The following is a 10031-nucleotide window of genomic DNA, read 5'->3' as shown; positions in this document are numbered from 1 at the left end:
TCGCGAAAAATTTTTTTTTATGGATACGTCTTCCTATAAAAAATGTTACATTATATTATTGTTTGTACTATTTATAAGAAATGTACGTTTATATTTTATTTCCTCAAACAATTTGCCTGTCCTACACAGTGGTGCCACCGAGAGGCGATTTCCGGAACCCGCCGGAACGGCAAAAGTTCACCGCTAGCGGTGCAATCGCCCACCGCGTTCTCGCAAGACTTTTTACACTGTGTAGTGTATAAGAGAGCTGTTAAACAGTGTTTAGACATCGCTTCTCGGCCTTATGGCTAAGATCAAAGTGTAGTATCTGTTCTTATCAGCTTAATATCTGATACACTCTCCATTGGAGAGTCAGAATATTAATCTGATTTTTGGAAGACGGCGGAGCGTCTGGGGCTTGCTCCACCTCTGCCACGAGTCGGCCCGGCATTGCAGTGCCGCTGGGATCGGCTCAATAAGCCATATACAAGCATAAATTTTTCTTTACTAATCTTTACTAAGCTTTCTCTTTTTCTTTCTTTTGCTTGTCTTTTCACTTTCATGCTCCGCCGTCTTCCAAAAAAATCAGAATAATTGGCGTTTTTCTTTATCCGCGCGTGCTGTGCCAATAAGTGCCACGAAGCGACCAACTACGGGATTCGACTGCGCTCGACTGCTGGCCACCCACCGGTTTCCAATTTGGGGCGGCGGGACGAGAAAATCAGAACCGCGGACACAGAGGACTGAGGGCTCGCGGGCTGTTGAATCGACGAAGCAGGCAAGTGGCGATTTCTCTCTCTACTTCTCCCCTCCAGCGACAGGTGGCGCCTAGTGTACCTCCTGTCGCTGGTGCTGTCAACCCCTGACCCCGCGACAACTGATTCGGTTTGAAGGCTGGTGTCAACGACTCCGAATTCGAGCCGAATTTGTTTGTCTCCTTGAACGTCCCCGGTGATAACTTTCGATCGAAATTATAACCGTGGGACTGCCCATAACATCCTTTTCCTTTGTTTCTTTCCCTCTTTCAAATCCAACTGCCACTATCTCCTCGTTTTTCTCCTTAAAATCGCTGCTTGACTGTGGAATTGATCTGCAGCTCGTGGGCCTCTCTTTTATATTTTTAATACTTGACTGATCCTGTTTTATTCTACTTATATTTATGTATATATTTAACCCCATATACAGGTATCTGTGCGCGTATCGACCGATTGTTTTATATAAAATATTACCGGGCCCTATACACCCGTAATACCCACGCGATCGCGCTTTTCTTTCTTTCTTTTTTCTTTTTTTTTTTCTCTCTAAATAGTGTCTAGTCCTCTTATATGTGTGAGTTTATTTATTTATTTGTTGCGTTATTTATTGAACTAGTGATAAGTTATACACACAATGTCCGCGGTAAAAATAATAATTGAATACCCGTTCCCGGACGAATTCCGCTGCCCCGAGTGTTACGAACTAAATCACGGGAAAAGGACCGGCGGAGTGTTCAAGTCGCACTCGGACCTAATTAAACACGCGAAAAAATTCCATCCGGGCCACACTCTGGAGCATCGCTGCGGCGTGTGTGACGAGATCGGTCGAGGGGGTTACCCCCTCAAGCAGATCAAAGTGCACCACGCCGCGGTGCATGTGCAGGTACAGGCGAGCCCTAACCTCAGCCCGGATGGGGGTCCGAGAGCGACGAGAACGTCGGCCTCCAGCGTAGTCGGATCCCGAGCCTCGGGACGAGGGGGGATCGACAGGTTCATCACGCGACCTGCGACAAACGCGGAAACCGCTGCGGGGAACGGGCGGGTGCCGGAGACGGTCACCGTAGACGACAGCCACCACCTTCAGCCGTCCAAGACGACCCGACCTCGAGCAGCGGCGACGAAGGAAGCGGCTGCGACACCATCGACGACGACAATACCACCTGCGACGTCGACAGCCGCTAGCGGGGCGACCACCACCACCACCAGCCCCGCCACAACGTCGACGGTGAAAACAACGAAACCGACGGCCCCAACAAAGACGTCGACGACCCTGACGCGGCCAAGGAGGACCGCCACAGCGACGGCAACAGGTAAACCACCTCCACCTGTTCCCACTACCGTAACGCTCGCGGTCAGGCCGCGCACCGTCCCCAAAAAACCACCGGCAGCTGGGGGTACACCACCTACACCCCCCGCGGCCTCGTCGACCCTCACGACGGGGCCCTGCACTAGAAGCCGGAGAAGCTCTAGTGTGCCGGTGGAGATCCGGCCGAACATCAGCCGGACAAAAACAACGACGGTGACGAGACCTGGCCCTGTGAAGAGGACATCCCTGGCGACGACGGGGGAGCCCAAGCCCGCTGCGGTCACGCCACCGCCCATAGCAGCGGGCACCACCAGACGCTCCCCGGCATTCAACCCCATCTTGAGGCCGACGCCGCCGGGGACAAGGAAGATGGCGGCATCCCCCACCTACGCCGCCGTAACAGCAGCGAGCGTTACGAGGGCGTCACAGGACAACGGACGGGCTCCAGCACGGAGAAGTGGACTGCGGTCATCGGGCAGAGCGACCTCGCTCCCCCCGGAGACGTCAGGAGGAAACCGCAGTCCACCGACGAGGGAAACCCGGGATCCGGCCAATCTGAAAACCATCCAAGAGGAAGCCGCGATTCCGGAGAAGGACGCTAGGGTCCCGCCCACCCTGCCTGTGACGCTCACGACCACCACCATCACCACCACCAGCTCAGGGGGGCCCATCATGTCCCCCTGCATCCAAGGAGGAGCTGCGACACCCGGTGCCACCACCACATCACCAGATGCAGCGCCGAGGCTCCCCCGTGTGGTCGAGGTAGAAGTAGTGGGGCCGTCGTTGGCGGCCACTCTGAAAGCTATTTTTCCACCCATAGTTTTGCCGCGTCAGGAAGAAGGAGTAAGGACCCCTCAACAACACCAGGAGAGGCCGAGGCCGTCGGAGAAGTTGCCCGTCGACGATAGGAGAATCCTGCCGCCGCTGCCTGCACCAACGAGGCCGAGACCGCCACCGGCGACCGCCCAGGCCATCCGCAGCGACAGAAGAAGCGGTGACCGACCATCCCTGTCGCCCAGATCCCCCGGAAGTGACCCGAGGCAGAGTCCCAGGTCACCAGCAGGGAGTCAAAACAATAATGATAATTTTAATAATAGCGGCGGGTTGAAGTTAGATAATCGCTTCAATATCTTAGCAGAAACTAACTCAACCCCTTTTATTGCAGGTGCGCCCCAGACATGCTCGACGGAAGGGCGAGATCACAATAACAGCAAGAATAAAGTAAGGGAAGGGTTTTTTAATAAGTCCAGGGGGGTGGGTAGTGGGAGAGGTGTAAGACCTCCGCGGAATTCCCCGGGAAGAAAAGGTGCAGGGAGCGGGGCGCGGGTCAATCCTGGGCTGACGGCCCGGCCTGCGGGCGTCATCAGACCAAACACGCGCTCTGGGCGCTCACTGGCCCCGGAACAACGGCAGCCGATGGCGGTCGAACAGGCCCTCCACCGACGCCCGCATACCCGCCAGAGAGCGGAGGAACAGCGTTCGGTGGAGAGGGACTTGCTGATCGGCTTGGCAGAGGCTGCCGTTTCATACGAAGATCTGGAGGAGGTCGTGATAAAAATTGCGGCCTTCCTCCAAGGTTCCGGAGTGAGAGCAGTGAGCGGCGGGAACAGTGGTGCAGGAAGGTCGAACGCTGGCGCGGAGCAGAGGGGAAGTGGATCCGGACACGGACGTGGTTCGAGGGACCGCATCGATCGTCCGGCACCGCAGCAACATCAGCGGAACCAGCGGCCGGAGACGGCCCTTCTGGATAGGGGGGATCTAGTGAGGGAGGCCACAAAGATCCAGCGTCTCTATAGGACCAACCGAAGACGCGCAGTCCAGGGGGTGCTCCTGGGTCCCTCTCAGCACTGTCAAGTGCCAAAAGAGAGGGTGCAGGAGCACTTCAGGGATATGCATGCGTCGACGGGGACGTCCGGAGAGCGGCCTCCCCCACCCCAATATGGGGCTCCGGACGAGTTGAGTACCGAGGCCCTGATTCAGCCCTTCGCGGTGAGTGAGGTAGACCGGAGGCTCCGGCGGACATCAAAATCCGCGCCGGGCCCCGACGGTCTGACTTATGATGACCTGCGAAGGGCTGACCCAGGGTGTCGAGTGCTCACAGCGATATTTAACGCATGCATACGACTGGAGCTGATCCCCACTATCTGGAAGACGTCGAACACGGTGCTGGTACATAAGAAGGGCGATCGGGGCGATCTCTCGAACTGGCGGCCGTTGGCCATGGATGATACGACCCCAAAACTCTTCGCTGCCGTACTAGCCGACCGGCTACTGGCGTGGGCGGTACGCAACGAGCGGCTGAGCCGCTCCCAGAAGGGCTTCCTGCCGTGCGAGGGATGCTATGAGCATAACTTCGTGCTGCAGGAGGTCCTTAATGACGCCCGCAGGTCGGGCCGCCAGGTGGTGGTAGCGTGGCTGGATCTAACCAACGCGTTTGGTTCCGTACCCCACGCCGCCATCTACCGCGCCCTGGAGGAAGCCGGCGTCCCCCCCGCTCTCCAGAACATCGTGGAGAGCATGTATGACGGATGCACAACCCGTGTACGCACCGCGGAGGGATACACTGATCCCATAGGGTTTAACTCGGGGGTTCGGCAGGGGTGCCCGCTGAGCCCTGTCGCGTTTAACCTTGCTCTGGAACCGGTCGTGCGGGTCGCGATCGAGACTGGAGTGGGTTACTCGCTGCACGGCCAACGGCACTCCATACTAGCTTATGCCGACGATCTCGCCCTTATATCGGACTCCACGGAGGGCATGAAGACACTCCTGAAAAAAGTGGAGGCTGCAGCGGCTGGGATAGGACTTCGGTTCAACCCTGCGAAGTGTGCAACACTGCATCAGGACTGCAGAGCCACTCGCGGGGCGAATCCCACCCGCTTCACCCTCCAAAATGAAGAGATTAGGTCCCTGGCAGCCGGTGAGTCCTACGAGCACCTCGGAGTCCCAACCGGTTTCCAGATCCGCCAAACGCCGATCCGATCGGTGGAGGAATTAATCCGGGATCTAAGGTCAGTCGACGAGTCTCTCCTCACCCCGTGGCAGAAAGCCGAGACGGTGGCTACGTTTATTCTACCCCGTCTCGACTTTCTCCTACGGGGAGCACACGTGGAGAAGGGTCCCCTAAAACAAGTTGATAAACTTGTTAAAAGGATGGCGAAATCCTGGCTCCATCTGCCGCAGCGTGCCAGCGCGGAGGTGGTATTCCTCCCCCCCAGTCGTGGGGGTCTTGGACTACTGCCTCTCGCCGACATGGTCGATGTACTGACCATCGCCCATTCGTTCCGTCTACTGACGGCGGATGATGAGGTGGTGAGAACATTGGCCTGGGCTACGCTCCGGTGCGTGGTTGCCAGGAAAATCGGCCGAGAACCGTCGAACCACGACATCGCCGAATACCTCTCCGGCTCGCTGGAGGGGGAATTCGCGCGCGACGGAGGGGACATCTCCTCGCTGTGGACGAGGACTCGTAACGCGACCAGACGATCCAAGGGGGTTCTCGCCGCCGACTGGAAATGGTGTGAAGCGAGGAAGGAACTGGGAGTGACGATGAGAGGCACACGTGAAAGAGATACAACGGTAACGCCGGAATCACGGAGCCAGATCATCCACCGCCTGCGGATGGCTCTGATCGAATCATATTCGTTAAAGCTGGCACGAAAACCTGACCAGGGGAAGGTCTACAGAGCGTCTTCACGGACGACAGCCTCCAACCACTTCCTTCGCGGGGGTGGTTTCCTCCGATTCGCCGATTGGCGTTTCATCCACCGCGCCCGTCTCAGCGTTCTTCCCCTTAGGGGGGCGATACGATGGGGCGACGGCGATAAATGGTGCAGGAGGTGTGGAGAACCTCTGGAAAGCCTTCCCCACGTAATTTGCCACTGCCGCCCGCATTCGGCGGCCTGGCAGCTCCGCCACGATGCCGTTGTGGATCGAGTAGCGAGGGCTTGCCGCCTTCCAGGGACGATTAAAACAAACAGGAGTGTCGAGGGTGTCGACGGCGAGCTGGGTGCGCTGCGCCCTGACATAGTCGTCCGGGACGAGACCACGAAAACCATTATGATCGTGGACGTGACCGTGCCGTTCGAGAATACCGACATCGCGCTTGAGCAAGCCAGGGCGCGAAAAATAATTAAATATAAGCCCCTGGCAGACGAACTGCACGGTCAAGGTTACAGCGTCGTGGTCTCGGCAATCGTCGTCGGCGCTCTCGGGACATGGGATCCGGGCAATGAGCCGGTACTGAGACTCCTAGGAGTCAGTAGTCGGTACGCTAACCTCATGCGCCGGCTCATTGTCTCCGGGACCATAAAGTGGAGCCGCGACATTTACGTTGAGCACGTCTCGGGGGTACGACAATACGCGACTAGAGGTAGTGCCCCTGCTGAGGGCGCGGGACCCTTAGTATAGATACTGTTTCTATTTCTATTTTACTTTTATTTATATTTATTTTATGTTCGCGAGTTATACCGTACCTGACTTAGGGCCAGTACTGGTCCCTATTAATATTAAATAAAACACAGCCTAAAAGACTGACTTAGGACCAGTACTGGTCCTATTTATACCAAACAATAAGTAGATAAGAATCCACACCTGTGTCAGCCCCCGCTGACCAGTGACAAGGCTGTAGCGACTCCCCCGGGAAGACTCTGTATACCCCGGGGGAACATTTATTGAATAAATTTTTTTTTATCTGTTCTTATCAGCTTAATATCTGATACACTCTCCATTGGAGAGTCAGAATATTAATCTGATTTTTGGAAATCGACGGAGCGTTTGGGGCTTGCTCCACCTCTGTCACGAGTCGGCCCGGCATTGCAGTGCCGCTGGGATCGGCTCAATAAGCCATATACAAGCATAAATTTTTCTTTACTAATCTTTACTAAGCTTTCTCTTTTTCTTTCTTTTGCTTGTCTTTTCACTTTCATGCTCCGCCGTCTTCCAAAAAATCAGAAAATAAAAATAATTGGCGTTTTTCTTTATCCGCGCGTGCTGTGCCAATAAGTGCCACGAAGCGACCAACTACGGGTTTCGACTGCGCTCGACTGCTGGCCACCCACCGGCTTCCAATTTGGGGCGGCGGGACGAGAAAATCTGAACCGCGGACACAGAGGACTGAGGGCTCGCGAGCTGTTGAATCGACGAAGCAGGCAAGTGGCGATTTCTCTTTCTACTTCTTCCCTCCAGGGACTGTCCGTGGGACTGCCCATAACATCCTTCTCCTTTGTTTCTTTCCCTCTTTCAAATCCAACTGCCACTATCTCCTCGTTTTTCTCCTTAAAATCGCCGCTTGACTGTGGAATTGATCTGCAGCTCGTGGGCCTCTCTCTTTTATCTTTTAATAATTGACTGATCCTGTTTTATTCTATTTATATTTATGTATATATTTTAACCCCATATACAGGTATTTGTGCGCGTATCGACCGACCTTTATATAAAATATTACCGGGCCCTATACACCCGTAATACCCACGCGATCGCGCTTTTATTTCTTTTTAAATAGTGTCTAGTCCACTTATATGTGCAAGTTCAGTTATTTATTTATTTCGTTATTTATTGAACTAGTGTTAAGTTATGCACATAATGTCCGCGGTAAAAATCATAATTGAATACCCGTTCCCGGACGAATTCCGCTGCCCCGAGTGCTATGAACTAATCAGGGGAAAAGGACCGGCGGGGTGTTCAAGTCGCACTCGGACCTTATTAAACACGCGAAAAAATTCCTTCGGGGCCACACACTGGAGCATCGCTGCGGCGTGTGTGACGAGATCGGCCGAGGGGGTTACCCCCTCAAGCAGATCAAAATGCACCACGCCGCGGTGCATGTACAGGTACAGGCAAGCCCTAACCTGAGCCCGGATGGGGGTCCGAGGGCGACGAGAACGTCGGCCTCCAGCGCGGTCGGATCCCGAGCCTCGGGACGAGGGGGGATCGACAGGTTTATCACGCGACCTGCGACAAACGCGGAAATCGCTGCGGGGAATGGGCGGGTGCCGGAGACGGTTACCGAAGACGACAGCCACCACCTTCAGCCGTCCAAGACGACCCGACCTCGAACAGCGGCGACGAAGGAAGCGGCTGCGACACCATCGACGACGACGATACCACCTGCGACGTCGACAGCCGCTAGCGGGGCGACCACCACCACCACCAGCCCCGCCACAACGTCGACGGTGAAAACAACGAAACCGACGGCCCCAACAAAGACGTCGACGACCCTGACGCGGCCAAGGAGGACCGCCACAGCGACGGCAACAGGTAAACCACCTCCACCTGTTCCCACTACCGTAACGCTCGCGGTCAGGCCGCGCACCGTCCCCAAAAAACCACCGGCAGCTGGGGGTACACCACCTACACCCCCCGCGGCCTCGTCGACCCTCACGACGGGGCCCTGCACTAGAAGCCGGAGAAGCTCTAGTGTGCCGGTGGAGATCCGGCCGAACATCAGCCGGACAAAAATTACGACGGTGACGAGACCTGGCCCTGTGAAGAGGACATCCCCGGCGACGACGGGGGAGCCCAAGCCCTTGAGGCCGACGCCGCCAGGGACAAGGAAGATGGCGGTATCCCCCACCTACGCCGCCGTAACAGCAGCGAGCGTTACGAGGTCGTCACAGGACAACGGGCATGCCCCAGCACGGAGAAGTGGACTGCGGTCATCGGGCAGAGCGACCTCGCTCCCCCCGGAGATGCCAGGAGGAAACCGCAGTCCACCGACGAGGGAAACCCGGGATCCGGCCAATCTGAACACCATACAAGAGGAAGCCGCGATTCCGGAGAAGGATGCGAGGGGCCCGCCCACCCTGCCTGTGACGCTCACGACCACCACCATCGCCACCACCAGCTCAGGGGGCTCCATCATGTCCCCCTGCATCCAAGGAGAAGTTGCGACACCCGGTGCTGCAACCACACCACCAGATGCAGCGCCGAGGCTCCCCCGTGTGGTCGAGGTAGAAGTAGTGGGGTCGTCGTTGGCGGCCACCTTGAAAACTATTTTTCCACCCAGTTTTGCCGCGTCAGGAGGAAGGAGCAAGGACCCATCCACAACACCGGGAGAGGCCAAGGCCGTCGGAGAAATTGCCCGTCGACGAGCAAAGAATACCGTCGCCACTGCTTGCACCAACGAGGCTAAGACGAAGTGGGCGGAAAATATTCCGAAGACTCTACGAACTCATGCTCTGTGGGTTTTGAGATTTTTACTCACTAAAAGCGGCCTCCCTTGGCACATTCTCTTTGTTGTGTGTCCCGCGGAACCGCCGTCAGGCATTACTTCGCGGGCAGGGTTGCTTAGTTTTTCGCGCTACCCTATCGTGCACTTTCTGTTTCCTTCTTCAAGTCGAAGTCGTTTGAGAACGATTACCACATACTCATCGACCGCGTTTCATGTATCTTCGGTGTCCAGCATGAGCGATACAATATTCTCGGGGATGATAGTTCGGCCCAATCTTCCTTGTAACACGTTCCTTTCGCTGTCAAAGCGATGTCAAACCAAGAAAACGTGCTCCGCGTCTACTTCAAATTTCTTGACATGCTGTACATGCGAAACTGTCATCCAGTCTGGATCAGTGATCGAGGTTTAGCTACAGTAGCCTCATCTTCTGCTTTTAGCCTTTTCCGTCCCCCATACGGTCCCTCGAGGAACGAAGCTTGTTACGAGGTAGTTTAAATTCAACACCTCAATCGAACTAAGTCAACTGCAGCCACCGCAGGAACCACTAAAGACAATGTCTCCGGAATCCTAGACAAGGTGAAGAGCAGAGCAGAGCAGGAGTGAAACAGAACATGTACGTAGTTCGGGAGATCGTGACAATCGTCAAGAACCACAAGAACACCAGCGAAACCAATAGCAGAAAACGACCCTTCTGGATAGAGGGGACACAACGAGGTATACAATCAAGATCCAACGTCTCTTTCGAGTTAACCGTAAACTTGCAGTTCAAGAGGTTCTTCTGAGCTCTTCTCAGCACTGTCAGTAGCAGGTGCAGGTGTAAATG

This window comes from Dufourea novaeangliae, unplaced genomic scaffold (assembly GCF_001272555.1).
Source record: "Dufourea novaeangliae isolate 0120121106 unplaced genomic scaffold, ASM127255v1 scaffold113, whole genome shotgun sequence".
Lineage (NCBI taxonomy): Eukaryota > Metazoa > Arthropoda > Insecta > Hymenoptera > Halictidae > Dufourea > Dufourea novaeangliae.
The sequence above is the reverse complement of the archived record's forward strand: the minus strand, read 5'-3'. Positions refer to the sequence as shown.